Genomic DNA, 17,654 nt, shown 5'->3' on the forward strand with positions numbered 1-17,654 from the left:
TATTTTATGTCATTAATGACTTAAATTTCAATTATGTGAATTTAATTGTCTAATTTCTTTAAACAATTATGATGAAAAATATGTTTTAAATTCTTGATCCTATGATTAGAAATAATTTTAATCAAGCAATAAACATTTATGATTGTATGATATTGTGAATTATGAGTTTATTACCACGATTTAAAATTATTTCGATCTAAATCACAAAGTAATTGGTGAGCTTTCATCATGTGATCTAAATGTATGTAATTAAAGACAATGTTCTAAACCCTATATTATGTGTAATTGTATGATCCCCAAAATAGAAGGGAAGGATAATACAAAAAGGTTGTATTGGAGGGATTCTGGCTAAGGAAAGACTTGGTTATTAAGTGGTCCATTGACCCACCTCTCTTTCCTGGGAAACCCTCCAAAGAACGACTTGCTGTATAACCCGAACCTACTATATAGTGCTCAATAAGAGACTTTCGTACTACCCAAAAGTTAAAATTACATTATAATATTTTACTAATTAGATAATTTTAGGAAGCGTTATGGCTCATCGCACAAACCGATTGGTTCCCCAAGGAAGAAACGACATGACTGAAGCAATCCAAGCCATGAATGCTATGGCCGCAGCAATGGCCCAACAAGCTGCGATCCAGGCTCAACGAGATGCACAGAGGGATCAGAGGGATGAAGCAGTCAGTGCAACAAGAGCATTGAATGAATTTCGTCGACAAGATCCGCCTAAATTCAAAGGGGAACATGACCCCGACAAGGCTGATCTTTGGCTGCAAGAAATCGAGAAGATCTTCGAGATCTTACACTGCTCTGACAATGCGAAAGTAGAGTATGCAACCTATTTGATGATTGGTGAAGCTGAATACTGGTGGCGAGGTGCGAAGAAAATGATGGAGACAAATCATGAAGAGCTAACCTGGGAGGCTTTCAAGAATAAGTTCCTAGAAAAATACTTCCCGAAAAGTGCTAGGGCTGAGAAGGAGGCCCAATTTCTGAAGTTGTATCAAGGGAATCTCACGATAGCGGAATATGCGGCAAAGTTCGAGTCCCTAGCAAAGCACTTGCGCTATTTCCTAAATCAGATAGATGAAGAATACATGTGCGAGAGGTTTGAAAGTGTGCTTAGGTATGAGATTAAGGAGTTAGTGGGGCCCTTGGAGATACGTCAATATCAAGTGCTAATGGAGAAATGCAAGAAAGTGGAGCAGATGAAACAGAGCCGCCTGAATAGGGGTGCTATAGGTGGACCCATCAGACCTCAGGTAGAGATTTAAATCCATCCATATCATGAGAGTCATAAGTTTGGCCTCTAAATGTTAGTAATTGCCTCTAAATGTTAATATTTGAAAACAGGGGCATAACGACCAACATAATAGGGGCAAGCAGCATCAACAATACAAGCCATATGCCCGACCACTGGGGAATGCTAGAGATCAACCTCGACCTCAAAACGGGGAAGGTCAAGGGCCAAAAGTTCCAAGTCAGAACCAGGCGTACCCTGTTAAGTGTTTTCGCTGCAACAGAGAGGGACACAAGATGTCTGAGTGTCCAATCAGACCAAGGGTTTGTTACATTTGTCAGAAACCAGACCATTTTGCAAATGAATGCCCTGAACGGAAGGACGATAGAGCTGTCAACCGCAACAATATCAACGACAATGTTGTACGCCCTACTGCCAAGGGACGTGTCTACCACATCAATGGAGAGGAAACTCCATCTTCCTCTGAGCTTATCCAAGGTGAGTGTTTAATTGCTGGAAAATCACTTAATGTAATTTATGATTCGGGGGCAACACACTCATTCATTTCATTGGATTGGGTGGATTCGCTCCAACTTACTATTACTACTTTGCCGTTTGATTTGGTGGTTACCCTACCTTCTACCGAATCAGTGAAATGTAATACGGCTTGCTTGCAATGCCCGTTGATTGTGTTCGATATGAGATTCAACGTTGATTTGATTTGTATTCCCCTCAAGCATGTGGGAGTGATCCTTGGAATGGATTGGTTGTCAAGCCATTATGTTCTATTGGATTGTGCTCGTAAGTCTGTGATATTCCCAGACCCAGGTGTTTCTCGATTCCTCGATACCAATAAATTGAACTTCTCTTTGAAAGGGGGAGTTCAGAAGTGTGTTTCCCTCAACTTAGTCAGTACGAAGTTAGAGGTGGAGGTAGAAGAGATTCTTGTGGTCGAAGATTTTCCAGAGGTATTTCCGCCGGATGTATCAGGATTGTCCCCAGTTCGTGATGTTGAATTCTCAATTGATGTGACTCCGGGTATAGGACCTATATCTATTGCACCATATAGAATGTCTCCATCAGAATTGTCAGAGTTGAAAAATCAGTTGGAGGACCTTTTATCTGAACAGTTCATACGACCGAGTGTCTCACCTTGGGGAGCACCAGTACTCCTAGTGAAGAAGAAGGATGGAAAGTCTAGACTCTGTGTCGATTACCGTCATCTTAACAAAGTCACCATCAAAAACAGGTATCCCTTGCCACGCATTGATGATTTGATGGACCAACTCAAAGGAGCAATGATATTTTCAAAGATTGATTTGAAGTCGGGGTATCATCAGATTCGGGTGAAGGAAGAAGACATTCCTAAAACTGCATTCAGAACTCGCTATGGACACTTTGAGTATTTGGTGATGCCTTTTGGTGTCATCAATGCACCAGCTATTTTCATGGACTACATGAATTGTATATTTCACCCCTTCTTAGACAAATTTGTAGTGGTCTTCATTGATGACATATTGATTTATTCTAAGAGCCTGGAGGAACATGAAGTTCACCTACGTCAAGTTTTGCAAGTCTTGAAGGACAAGAGATTGTATGCTAATTTGGGGAAATGTAATTCTGGTTGGAGGAGGTGAAATTCTTGGGACATGTCATTTCAAAGGAAGGTATCGTTGTCGACCCAACTAAAGTAGAGGTTGTGGTGGCATGGAAACAACCACAAACCGTCACAGAGATTAGAAGTTTCTTGGGCTTGGCTGGATATTATAGAAGATTCATTGAGGATTTTGCCAAGATTGAAGCGTTGTTGACACAACTCACAAGAAAGAATCATATTTATGCATGGACGGAGGAATGTGAGAGGAGTTTTCAGATGATGAAAGAGAAACTAACTACATTGAGTATTTGGTGATGCCTTTTGGTGTCACCAATGCACCAGCTATTTTCATGGACTACATGAATCGTATATTTCACCCCTTCTTAGACAAATTTGTAGTGGTCTTCATTGATGACATATTGATTTATTCTAAGAGCCTGGAGGAACATGAAGTTCACCTACGTCAAGTTTTGCAAGTCTTGAAGGACAAGAGATTGTATGCTAATTTGGGGAAATGTGAATTCTGGTTGGAGGAGGTGAAATTCTTGGGACACGTTATTTCAAAGGAAGGTATCGCTGTCGACCCAACTAAAGTAGAGGCTGTGGTGGCATGGAAACAACCACAGACCGTCACAGAGATTAGAAGTTTCTTGGGCTTGGCTGGATATTATAGAAGATTCATTGAGGATTTTGCCAAGATTGCAGCGCCGTTGACACAACTCACAAGGAAGAATCATATTTATGCATGGACGGAGGAATGTGAGAGGAGTTTTCAGATGATGAAAGAGAAGCTAACTACATCACCGGTGTTGGTGTTACCACAACCAGAAGAACCATATGAAGTTTATTGTGATGCTTCTTTACAAGGGTTGGGTTGTGTACTTATGCAGAACAAACAGGTGGTAGCATATGCTTCAAGACAGTTGAAGGTGCATGAGAAACATTATCCCACGCATGACATGGAGTTGGTTGCAATAGTTTTTGCACTAAAGATTTGGAGGCACTATTTGTATGGGTGCAATTTTGATGTATACAGTGACCATAAATGTTTGAAATACTTGTTCGACCAGAAGGAGCTTAATATCCGACAGCGGAGATGGATGGAGTTCATCAGGGATTATGAGTTCATGTTGCACTATCACCCAGGAAAAGCCAATGTGGTGGCTGATGCCTTGAGTAGGAAACGAGCCCATTTATCATCCATAACATTGAAAGGATTAGAGTTGTTAGAGAATTTTCGCGACTTGAATCTTAATATAGATTTTTTGTCGGGAAAAGTACAATGTGGAATGATCGTTGTAGATAATAAACTAATGAATGAGATAAAAGCCCTTCAAGTGACCGATGAGGCTATTCAGGAGAGACGGAAATTGGTTGAGACCGGCAAGGCTCCCGAATTTGAAATGGGTCCAGATAACATTTTGTGGTGTAATAAACGTATTTGTGTGCCGGATAATGCAGAGTTGAGAAAAACCATTTTGGATGAGGCCCACAAGAGCAAACTGAGTATTCATCCTGGTACTACAAAGATGTATAAAGACTTGAAGCAAAGATTTTGGTGGCCAGGAATGAAGAAACAAGTGGCGGAATATGTGGCGTCTTGCCTGACTTGCCAAAAGGCTAAGGTTGAACACCAAAAACCTGTTGGATTGTTGCAGTCATTAGATGTACCAGTGTGGAAATGGGATAGCATATCTATGGACTTTGTGGTGGCATTACCTAAGACTCAGAAGAAATTTGACTCCATTTGGGTGATTATTGACAGGCTCACAAAATCCGCACATTTCATACCTGTAAGGACTACTTACAATGTATCTAAGCTTGCAGAGATTTACGTTGCGGAAATTGTTAGATTACACGGGATACCATCTAGCATTGTGTCAGATAGAGATCCAAAGTTCACTTCTCGTTTGTGGGGAGCATTGCATGAGGCATTGGGTACTAAATTGAGATTGAGTTCCGCCTACCACCCTCAAACCGATGGTCAAACTGAAAGGACTATTCAGACATTAGAGGATTTGCTAAGAGCTTGTACATTAGATAACAGAGGAAGTTGGGATGATCTATTGCTTTTTGTTGAATTTACCTATAATAATAGCTATCATGCAAGCATCGGTATGGCCCCGTACGAGGCTTTGTATGGGCGCAAGTGTCAAACTCCCTTGTGTTGGTATCAGGATGGCGAAAACTTAATTGTAGGGCCAGAGCTGGTGCAACAGACTACAGAGAAGGTGCGTCAGATCCAAGAGCGGATGAGAACAGCACAGAGCAGGCAGAAGAGTTATGCTGATCGACATAGGAGACCCTTGGAGTTTCAGGAGGATGAACATGTATTCTTGAGAGTGACGCCTACTACTGGAGTTGGTAGGGCATTGAAGTCTAAAAAGCTTACTCCGAAGTTTATTGGACCATACCAAATTCTTCGACGTGTGGGTCCAGTGGCGTATCAAATTGCTTTACCACCGAATTTAGCTAATTTACATGATGTGTTCCATGTATCACAATTGAGGAAGTACATTGCAGATCCATACCATATTATTGCGTCAGATGATATTCAATTGAAGGAGAATTTTACTTTCGAGGTCCCACCGATAAGCATCGCCGACAGAACTACCAAACATTTGAGGGGAAAGGAAATTCCATTGGTTAAGGTGATTTGGAACCAGACGACTGGGGATGCTACTTGGGAGTTGGAAGAGAAGATAAGAGAGCTTTACCCATACCTTTTAGAGACCTCTTAGTTTCGAGGACGAAACTATTTTAAGGGGGTAAGTATTGTAACACCCTTTTTTAATTAATTAATTTAAAATCATTAGTTTTGTTTATCCTTTTATTAATTTAGTGTGACGATAGTAAGATAATTATTCTTTGAATGTTTAATTATTTGATAAAGTATTTTCATATTAAATAATTTATTATTGGGATTTTTATTATTGACTAATTAAAACTCGTAGAAATATTTGTCTTAGAGTGAACAATGACCAAGCCAATTTTGACTAAGTCAAATTTAATCACTCACACTACTATTTTTATAACCATATTTTATAAAATTTAATTTATATTGTGTCCATTCAAATGTGTAACTAGCAAGAATAAATACATGAATGCCAATTAATTCTTAACGGTTGGTCATTGAATGACATTATTCCGATTTAATTCCTTATTCATGTGTGCAATTAAACTCAATGAAGAGAATTATTCATTCTCTCTGATCAGCTTTATGCCTCCTTTAGGGGATGCTACTTGGGAGTTGGAAGAGAAGATGAGAGAGCTTTACCCAGACCTTCTAGAAACCTTTTAGTTTCGACGACGAAACTATTTTAAGGGGGTAAGTATTGTAACACCCTTTTTCTAATTAATTAATTTAAAATCGTTAGTTTTGTTTATCCTTTTATTAATTTAGTGTGACGATAGTAAGATAATTATTCTTTGGATGTTTAATTATTTGATAAAGTATTTTCATATTAAATAATTTATTATTTGGATTTTTATTATTGACTAAGTAAAATTCGTAGAAATATTTGTCTTAGAGTGAACAATGACCAAGCCAATTTTGACTAAGTCAAAATTGAATCACCCACACTACTATTTTTATAACTATATTTTATAATATTTAGTTTATATTGTGTCCATTCAAATGTGTAACTAGTAAGAATAAATACATGATTAATATATATATATATATATATATATGATAAAAACACTTTTAAATTCAAATATTTATTTACCCATCATTTTATTTGTTTTTTTGACATACATGGGATCATGTAAAACTGCAAACATCAATTTTTTTTTTATCTTTGACATCATGTTAACCTTCACTACTAAAAGAATTCAAGGTGTCTTTTCTATGGACTATTTAAATTTAGGTTTACACATTGAAATTGTTGTTTCTTTTTTAAAATTAGAGAATCCAATGTTCACTTAAAGTTTAACATATTTAAATAAGACAATTGAATGATCATTGATCTGGTCTAGATTCATTGTGTAGGTTGTGCTTTGAAATATAACTTAACATTTTTTAAGCTTATGTGTCTTCTTTTTTTTTTTCCGTCAAAATGGGGGAATCAAGGTGACGACAAGTACATAAACTTGTGTTAAGTAAAAGAAAGATAAAATGTAGAGAATGACACACACAACTTTTATACTGGTTCACCCAAAGAAGGTTATGATCAGTCCTCACACACTTGTGAGATTTTACTAATGATCAAAATGATCAACCTCTCACAGTGGATGATTACACTTTGTGTATTCTTTAGTCTCGTCAAGCTTACAATCTTGTTTCTAACAAGTTTCAACAATTTCCTAGTATAACTCACGTGGAAATTACAATGTAATATGAATAAGATTGTTTCTCTTTACTTATACACTTTCTCAAAAGATATTTCCAAGATCTAGTGTAGGATTATAGAAAGTATAAAGAAAAGATGGAAATTGCTCTAGATAGCTTTAAGATTCTTGATCTTTTTATGCAAAGTTGTTGTGTATCTTATAATTAAGACTTCCTTGCCTTTTATATAAGTCTTGTGATGATCTTTCCATGTGACAAGCTTTTTATGACCGTTGGAGATTCAATCAAAAAGTCCAAGGTTTTTCATCATATTTACAGAATTGCCATCCAGCAGTCATTGGACAGATTCAGTCAATCCTCGAGCAGGAGGATCAAACTCCTTTGAACTTGGTCTGGAGTTGTCCTTTTCTTTCAACATTTGTGAATGATAAGATGGATTGCTTTGAACATTTGTGAATGATGTGGACTTTATAGAACCGTCCTCCAACCTAGTACAATCCAACCTCGTACCTATCCATTTTGCCTTCTAACTTCTTTATATCAAATGTTTTATTTATTCATACTGTTTTGTCTTCTCTTAATGAATAAAAAACATTTGTTTCAGTGAGGATGATATTTTTACAATTTTGAAGCTTCATCCTCTTTACGAGGCCATCCTATCGTATTTCAATCTTCCAGATTTGAATCAGATTTTTCTCCTTTTTGTCTTATTGATGATTAACCTGTTTTCTTATAAGAATTCACTCAAAAGAACAGATTAGTCATTAACCACAATCATAATCTTTTAGACAATTTTGTTATCATTAAAACCATAAGAGAGATTTTGTCTCAACATGTTAAAGAGCTTTATTGTACGATTTATGCTTTCTCACACATAGTCTCTCTTTAGAGGAAAATTCATCTCTTTGTTTGTTCCAGAGGAAACAAGGAGAGAGGTCCACAAAGCACAACATCACATAGGGGCGCTGACAATGAAAGTGGAGCATAGATATTTATAAAAATATCAGGCTTCTTGTGTATGAGTCCTACCAACCAACAACTACCCCTGTGAGTGATGCCAGATATTCCGATTTCATGTTTAATTGAAATTTTGGTTCATCTCTTATTCAATTCACATAATTAATCTTATATTTTAAAAGTTGAAAATTTTGGTCCCTCTCTCAAATTTTTTTTTAAAAAATATCACGATTTGGCATATTATAAATAATGTAACATACAATTTTATAATATATAGTCATCTAGATACATTAATTATTTATATGTCATTAATTAAATTAAAAATATAAAAAAAAATTGAAATTGAAAGTTAAGTTTTAAGTTTTTAATCAAATAATTAAATGAGTTAATTAATTTATTTTTAATTTTAGAAAAATGCTTACCACTACATGATACAACCGCACAATTTGGCCACATCACCATATTTTTAATTAAAAAAATACATCAACGACGTTTTAAAAAGTTTTTGAAAATTGCAAAGGTATGAACCAAAAAATATGACTTAATAACAGTTTTGGTCCTATATTTATACTGATTCACGGAATTGGTCTCATACATTATAAGTCGACAGTTTTGATCCCTCACTCAGATTTTTAAACTAAAAAATGACAATTTAATATATTTTAAATAACGTGACATACAATTCTATGATATAGAACCATCTAGACTCATTAATTATTCATATGTCCTTTGTATGATAGTATTTGTCTCGTGTATGATAATTATTTTGAAATTTTTATCATTAAGATTTTGTCTCGTATATGATAATTCAATCTCATAAAAATAATTTATTATTTGTATTATAATTATTTTAAAAAATTTATCGACAATAACTTATATTATGTGTGATGATTCAATTTCAAAAGTGACAACTTGCATTATCATTTTCAATTCTATGTACAAGATTTAAATAAGTATAGAATGAAGATAGAGTGTCATGGGTTAGAATGCACACACCCACACCCACGTCTTAGTAGTGCTACTAAAGTAGTTCAACATGAGTGACATCTTTAGGGAGAAGATATAAAATATAAACTAAATTTAATTAATTCATTAAAGACAAATATTTATCTCGTGGATAAATTGCACGTTCTAACTACTTATTTAGCAAATCATTTCCACAAAAATAACATTAAAATTAAAGTGTGAAAAGTTATAGTTAGTGTATTATAATTATTCTCGTCTTTATGTTGAAGGTATTAAAAAATATTAATGTTAACTAATTATTTAGTGACAAATATTTGTTTTGCATAAGATTTTTATAATAAATTATAAGTAGTATATTGTAATTATGCTCATTTTTATTTAGATAATATAAAAACATATTAATTTTAACTAATTGATTAATGATTAATATTTATTTAATGTATGAATTATACGTTATAACGACTTATTTAGCAACTCATTTCCGTAAATAAAGTATAACATCAAAGTGTCAAAAAATTATAATTAATGTATTGTAATTATTCTCGTCATTAACTAATTGATTAATGACAAACATTTATCTGCTGCATAATTTTTATAATAAATTGTAATTAATTTATTATAATTATTCTTATTTTTATTTAGAAAATATAAATATACTAAATTTAATTAACAAATTTGAGAAAAATATTTATTACATCTATCAATCGTACACTCTAAAATTGTAAACTTTTCAACAATTTTAGTCGAAAGGTATAGTCAGTGTTTGATTTGATTTTTAAACAAGAAAAAAAAAACAAATTAAAATTAGTCGGTTTGGTTTGATTTATATATTTTTTCAATATATAAATCATACAAATATTTTCACTTTGTATATCGAAATATTAAAGAGACTCATGATAATAAATAAACGTTTTTTTTAATATATATATTGTGACACTCAATATTTATTCTGACACAATTAGAATGTCAATATTTCTAAAAATATTATATTCTTTTAAAATAAATTAAATGCACAAAGATGTAAAGTTTTGCCCTTTGGTTTTGTACCATGAAAATGCAACTACACCTCCTTCCACAAACACTAAGAAACCTTTTCTTTTTCTTTGCATTTCTCAAACTATTTTCTCTCTATTATCTTCAACAAACCCTAATCTACAAAAAACCCTACATGCATTCAATTGGGAACAACCGTACATTCATCTCTCTTGTTTCACTTCGCGATTTGTAGTGAGTAAGTTCTATTCTCTTTCTAAATCACTTCAGTTTTTTATTTCAATTTCTATTTTAGTAAGCTTGCTTGTTAAATGTCATTTTTTTCGGGATTTGCTGAATGAGGTTGTGGGATTGTGATTTGTTCTATTTTGTTTTGTTTTTGAACTAATATGAGTTGGTTTGCGATATGTTGAATTAGGTTGTATACTTCTGCTTTTCTTGTGGGTTTCAAATGCTTGGCAGGATTACATCAAAGCCTGGGGGAAAACCTAAAATGGGTGAGGTGAGTTTGTGGAAGTTTACGTTTACTCCTTTTGTTTAGTTGAAGTAGAATTTTTTTATGGATCTTCCATGTAATGCATTGCATGCTTACCCATTTTTCAATATTTAGACCATTTAATTCTAATATTTTATAATATTTTTATATACATTTTATAGTTTTCTTCTTCACCCTTTTACAATGGAATTGTATTAAATGTTGATCTTTGTATGCTGGTTTTATAAGATTGTTTTATTGGCATTGAAGACTAGGGAAATCGCATACACCATATATTGGCTTGTTCTGCTAGATGAAAGGGACAAAAACAATAAACCACCAAGCCTTAGTGGGGTTGGTTAGATAGATCAGACGACCATAATTTCCATTCATGTATTAAGTTCGAAGATAATTCTGATGAAAAGAATTATGCCAAAGTGATCCTACCTATGATTGTATGTCATGGATTGATATTATTTTCTTAAAATACTTTGTTGATGTATAATTTATGTTTATACCATTCCAATACACAGAAATCTCTCCAGTGTTCATCATAGTACATGTCGGGCTTATAGTTTTGGTCATTGTTTATTCATGGTAGTGGGACAATGCTGCATGAACATAACACATTTTACTAAGTTTTGCAGAACACTTGATATATGTTTGTCGCACACTTTTTTAAGCATCCATTATTATTGTTCATTTCGTTCGTCGTCTCACAAAATCATAAAAATTAAGTTTCAAATCGTTCTTCCATCTCAAGTAAATGAATATTGTTCTTCATCACAATTTCCTCGAAAATCCATTTCCTTAGAAATTAGAAAGGAGTGTCTTTGATGTTTTATCGGTTTTTAGAGAAAGATATGAGAAGTTGTTATTATGCTGTGTTGGAAGAAGACAAGGTGATGATTTTAATAAGAGATTCATTCACACGACACACTATCCTTCAAACAAGTGGAAATATAGAAAAGTAATACTACATTATGATAGTTGTATGAGTGAAAGGTGAATTTATTTTGCAATATGTTGGTAAGTATGTACTATTGTGGCAGAAGGACCTGTGAAAAGCATACTTTACCACACGACACACTATGATATGTTTCTACAAGGTACCTATACTTTACCAAAAGCAAAATGATAAAGTAGATATATTTCGAACATGTTTATTTTTGCAAATGTGATTATATTTCCAATGCTTCATTTTCTCAAATATTGATTTAACTTTTCTCTTTTCTTCGTCTATCAATCTTATACGAGGACATACAATGAAGCCTTTTGTTCTTGTACTTTTAATTGTATGATATGAATTCCAATTCCAATTCCAATTCCAATTCAATTAGTAATCATATTTACTTCCCAATTAATATGAGAATTATAAAAATCAATTAGTAATTATTAATTAAAGTATAAAATCACTATGCAATATGTAACACCCCAAATTTTATAATAAACTATTTTATTAATGAAATATGATTTTAAATAAAATATTTGGTTTTAAAATTATTTTAGAATACATGTTAATTAATTACATGATTAGTTTTTGTTATATGGGTGCTTTAGAATAATCTAAATAACAAATATTATATTTTATATATTTTTCTAAATAGTATTTTAGTGTAATATTTTAATGAATGAGATCTAAGAAGATTTTACGTGTATATACTCGTACCAAATTAATATAATATTTTTCTATGCGTTAGACTGATATTAAATATGCACATAGTTATATTTCAATTATTTATAATTATTTTCTATTTTTAGTTATCTTTTTGTAAATAATTATCTTGAGATAGAATTGATATTGTGTTTGATTTTGTTTATTTTTATATACTTGTTATGACATTGTGATTTTATATATATTTATTATGATTTAGTAATTAATATAAAATATTGATGTTATATTTATTTATGTTATAATTTTGACTATTTTCTATTATGCTGATATTATTATAATGTGAGTATTTTGAGAAATAAATATAATTGTAGAGATTATTTTGAATGTGAGAGTTTCAATTATTAGTAATATGTTTTTCTTATATTGATTATTTTAATTACTCTAATTTATAAAATATTAGTAATGTTTTGAAAATTAATTGATGTTTGAAAGAGTATTAAAAATGAGATTAAGTAACAATTGGTTTTGTTTTAGCAAAATAAAAATAATAATAGTAAAACATAAAATAAATAGAGGGACCAATGGGTTTGACCCATGTATGTTAACTCTCTAAATATGTTGATAAAAAAAAAAGGGAGCTTCAGCAGTTAAGCAAGAGGAAACACACTAACATGCCTATCGAAAACTGTTCCAGAAAACTTTCTCCATTTTGGCCTAAATTTGAAATTCGTTATTTTGCACAGTTCTCCTTTGTGACACCCTAAACTCCAAATAATTTTTTTTTATTTCCTTATTTTCAAACCAATGAAATTATTTTTTAACAAATAAATAAAATAAAAACTTTTAAACCTTTTTTTTTAGTATTAAGAAAAAAAGTATCACATAATCATAAACACGTCAACTAAATCCAAAGGTTCCATCAAACTTAACAACTTGAAATCACAATATCAGACAACAAAATCCATTTTGAAGTACACATACTTATGTTTAATATTAAGTGCAAACGTAGTCCCAACCCGATGTCACTATCAAAGCGGGGATCCCAAAAGTAAAAATAAAAATAAAATGGTCAAATAACATCAACACAATGCATATAATAAGGGTCTTCGGGACATGATGACTTTCGGCTCTCCGATGGTACTAGTCATCACCTGCAACTTACCACTCGTCTGCGTCCATCGCAAACGCCAAACACAAACAACGAGGGGTGAGTATCGAAATTATGTAGCAGTATAAAATACACGAGGAAAACATGCAAGCAATCAAATTATCACAACCTCAAAAGCAGTCAAGTGTATAATATCAACAGTTCATCAAATTCATTCACAATAAGACAATCACAATGATGAAATGCTAGGCATGTCCTATACTCTATACTTCATCATTTGGTACCATTCTACTCTTAAGTACTTGGTTAGGAGGCCTGATACTATGCCACTACGAGAGTGGACGGACAATTCATGAATGGCCAAGTCCTCATAGATCTCCTCAGCTCAACCCGAGACACATATACGCGACGGTCGGGGTACTCTTGTGTTGCACGGTAGCTCCCGACCTTAGGGAATAACCCACTAATCCACTTAGGAATTCCCCACTAGAGGTACCCCCAAGGTCTATCAGTCATACCTTACAGTTCGATTGTAGCCCTCCACGATCAGACTCATTCAGTTGTACTTCCCTGAATCACTAGGTTTGTCAAACCCTCCCTATATGATGACAAAATAGTTCTAACTCCAAAATCACAACTTAACATATTTCAGTTTGACTTCGCAACATTCATCATTATATATGTATATCAGTCAATCACAATAAAATCCAATATTTTAGTTTGCACTACTCACAATGCATCATTCAGTCTTATCAATCACAAATAAAAGATCAAACAGGTGGCATATTCAAGTGATATCACAATTTCATTCAAGTAGCAAGAACACCCCAGTACATATCATTCACATTGCAACAATCAACATAATATTCATAAAATCAAACGACATGCAATCTTGATATAAATAGATTCACGACAATTCTATAGGTTGTTAAATTATGTTTTAATCCTCACTATTACAATTCACCTTTTATTTTATTATTTATTTATTCATTTACTTATTTATTTATATATTATTTATTTTGTTATTTATTTGTTTATATATTTATTTACTTATTCATTTATTTATAGTAAGTAATTTATTTGTATTTGGTGGTTGGGTGGCTATAATTCTTTCACGAACTATTTGGGACGGCGACCGACAAAGAAACGACCCGTTATTAGATCAGATGGACGAAATCTTCAGTCGAGGTACAAGGTGAGATGAGGTTCGATTTTCTGAGTATAAAATAACGTGAGATGAACGGGAATACAAAAATTCTCAGATGTTCATTCAGGGCTTACTACGTATGGTTGAGCCCTATTGAGTAATAATAATTAATTAAGAAAAGGGGAATTGTAATAGTGAGGATTAAAACATAATTTAGCAACCTATAGCATTGTAATAGTGAGGATTAAAACATAATTTAGCAACCTAAAGTAAAGTAAATAATAATCGGAAAGGAAAGAATAGGGGGAAGAGAAAGTTGATTGGAGAAAGAGAAAGAAGTTTAGTAAAGAGAAGCAAGGTAGAGAGTCTCGCTTACAACAACTAAGAACAATCTTAAAGAGAATTGCCCGCCCCAGATCTCCAATCTTAACTTCTCCTTCGTGACCATTTATAAAATATATTATCACACTTCAGATCCCTAAGTATAATGATAGTTGTATGAGTGAAAGGTGAATTTATTTTGCAATATGTTGGTAAGTATGTACTATTGTGGCACAAGGAGCTGTGGAAAGCATACTTTACCACACGACACACTATGATATGTTTCTACAAGGTACCTATACTTTACCAAAAGCAAAATGATAAAGTAGATATATTTCGAACATGTTTATTTTTGCAAATGTGATTATATTTCCAATGCTTCATTTTCTCAAATATTGATTTAAGAGTGTGATTATTAAGTTATAAAAATTTGATTTAAAAGTTTGATTATTAAGTTTGTTTTTGTTTAATTTTAGATGCTTATTGGATGTTGTTACTTAATTTGGAGTGTGCATGATTCAAAAATGAGTATGTCACAAAGTCCATGTCCTATAGTGGAATCAAAGCTCTTTAGTAACGTGGAGGAGAATGATAAGCTAAATTTTTGTGAAGAATGTGTCACCAATTATGAAAAAGAAACTGAATTGTTCAAACTAGGACAGAAGAATCTGTTGCCTTCATGGCTTCAGTCTCATACCACAAAAGCTCATCAGAAGGTAGCAAAATTTTAGCTTTTTTCCACCTTGTGAAACACGATAAGAGACTAAAAGCTAACTCCTAAAAAATTATATTACCTCAAAGACTAACCAATCCAATTAAATACAAATTTTCATTAATCCAGAAATGACACATTTATTGTTGCCAATAGATCTTAGTCATTAGACCAAAATTAGACAGTTCATATTCCAATTTCACCAAAACAAATTTCAAAATAAAATCTCATCTAGCTCTATTGTATTTGTTGAGTGCACAAAATCCAAATCTCTATTAGGTGCATGTTTGAATTGTCTTATTTAACAAAACCTGAAAGAAACAAATATTATACAAAACTTGAAAGAAACCGCATTCTTTGCCGTCATAGTGAAGACATTTGAGCTGTTAAAGGATGGGAAAGACAGATTTTAATGGGTTTAACCTATCTTCACAATCACAATCCACATATTATACTTAGGGATCTAAAGTGTGATAATATATTTTATAAATGGTCATGAAGGAGAAGTTAAGATTGGAGATCTGGGGCGGGCAATTCTCTTAAAGATTGTTCTCAGTTGTTGTAAGCGAGACTCTCTACCTTGCTTCTCTTTACTAAACTTCTCTCTCTTTCTCCAATCAACTTTCTCTTCCCCCTATTCTTTCCTTTCCAATTATTATTTACTTTACTTTAGGTTGCTAAATTATGTTTTAATCCTCACTATTACAATTCTATAGGTTGCTAAATTATCTTTTAATCCTCACTATTACAATTCACCTTTTCTTAATTAATTATTATTACTCAATAGGGCTCAACCATACGTAGTAAGCCCCGAATGAACATCTGAGAATTTTTGTATTCCCGTTCATCTCACGTTATTTTATACTCAGAAAATCAAACCTCATCTCACCTCGTACCTCGATTGAAGATTTCGTCTAACGAATCTGATCTAATAACGGGTCGTTTCTTTGTCGGTCGCCGTCCCAAATAGTTCGCGAGAGAATTATAGCCACCCAACCACCAAATACAAATAAATTACTTACTATAAATAAATGAATAAATGAATAAGTAAATAAATATATAAACAAATAAATAACAAAATAAATAATAAATAAATAAGTAAATGAATAAATTATTATTATTATTATTATTATTATTATTATTATTGTTATTATTATTATTATTATTATTATTATTGTTATTATTATTGTTATTATTATTGTTATTATTATTGTTATTATTATTGTTATCATTATTGTTATTATTATTGTTATTATTATTGTTATTATTATTATTATTATTATTACTATTATTATTACTACTATTATTACTACTATTATTATTAGTATTATTACTATTATTATTACTATTATTATTACTATTACTATTACTATTATTATTACTATTATTATTATTGTTAGGATGTTACATTTCTCCCCCTGTTGAAGAAAATTTCGTCCTCGAAATTTACCTAACGAAAACAATTCTGGATAAGAATCGCGCATCTGGCTTTCGACCTCCCACGTAGCACTTTCAACAGTAGCACCTCCCCATACAACCTTAACTAATGAAACTGTCTTACCCCTTAATTTTTTGGTCTTTTGATCCTCAATCCGTATCGGTAAGGTCTCAAAAGTTAGTTTCTCTTTTATTTGGACCTTGTCGGACTCAATGACGTCTGAGGGATCAAAAATGTACTTGCGAAGTTGAGACACATGAAAGACAGTATGAAGATTAGAAAGAGACGGAGGTAACGCGATCTGATATGCTACGTTACCAACACGTTTAAGAATTTGGTAAGGTCCTATAAACCGAGGGGTAAGCTTTCGCATTTTTAATGCCCGACCAACCCTAGTTGTTGGAGTAACTCTCAGAAATACATGATCACCTTCTTGAAATTTGAGGTTTTTCCTTCTTTTATCATGGTAACTATTTTGCCTACTCTGAGATGCTCTCATCTTTTCCTGAATCATTTTTACTTTATCAATAGTTTGTTGAACAATCTCAGGTCCTAACACAAGGTTATCACCCGTCTCAAACCAACACAGAGGGGTCCTACATCTTCTCCCATACAACGCCTCAAAAGGGGCTATTCCAATTCTAGAGTGGAAACTATTGTTATAGGTGAACTCTATAAGTGGCAAAAAGCTATCCCAACTTCCATTTTGTTCCAACACACAAGCTCTCAACAAGTCTTCTAGGGATTGATTGGTTCGCTCAGTCTGACCATCTGTTTGTGGGTGGTAGGCT

At 32.8% G+C, this 17,654-nt stretch overlaps 1 long non-coding RNA gene across 1 annotated transcript; it reads left to right on the forward strand.

The window, feature by feature from the left end:
- The first annotated feature begins 10,086 nt into the window (after nucleotides 1-10,086).
- On the forward strand, nucleotides 10,087-11,093 carry LOC140919251 (uncharacterized). The gene is made up of 3 exons (XR_012161842.1): nucleotides 10,087-10,285; nucleotides 10,466-10,549; nucleotides 10,793-11,093. It is a non-coding gene; the product is annotated as an uncharacterized lncRNA (long non-coding RNA).
- Nucleotides 11,094-17,654: the final 6,561 nt, after the last annotated feature.

The sequence above is a fragment of the Cicer arietinum genome, chromosome 1 (assembly GCF_000331145.2).
Source record: "Cicer arietinum cultivar CDC Frontier isolate Library 1 chromosome 1, Cicar.CDCFrontier_v2.0, whole genome shotgun sequence".
Lineage (NCBI taxonomy): Eukaryota > Viridiplantae > Streptophyta > Magnoliopsida > Fabales > Fabaceae > Cicer > Cicer arietinum.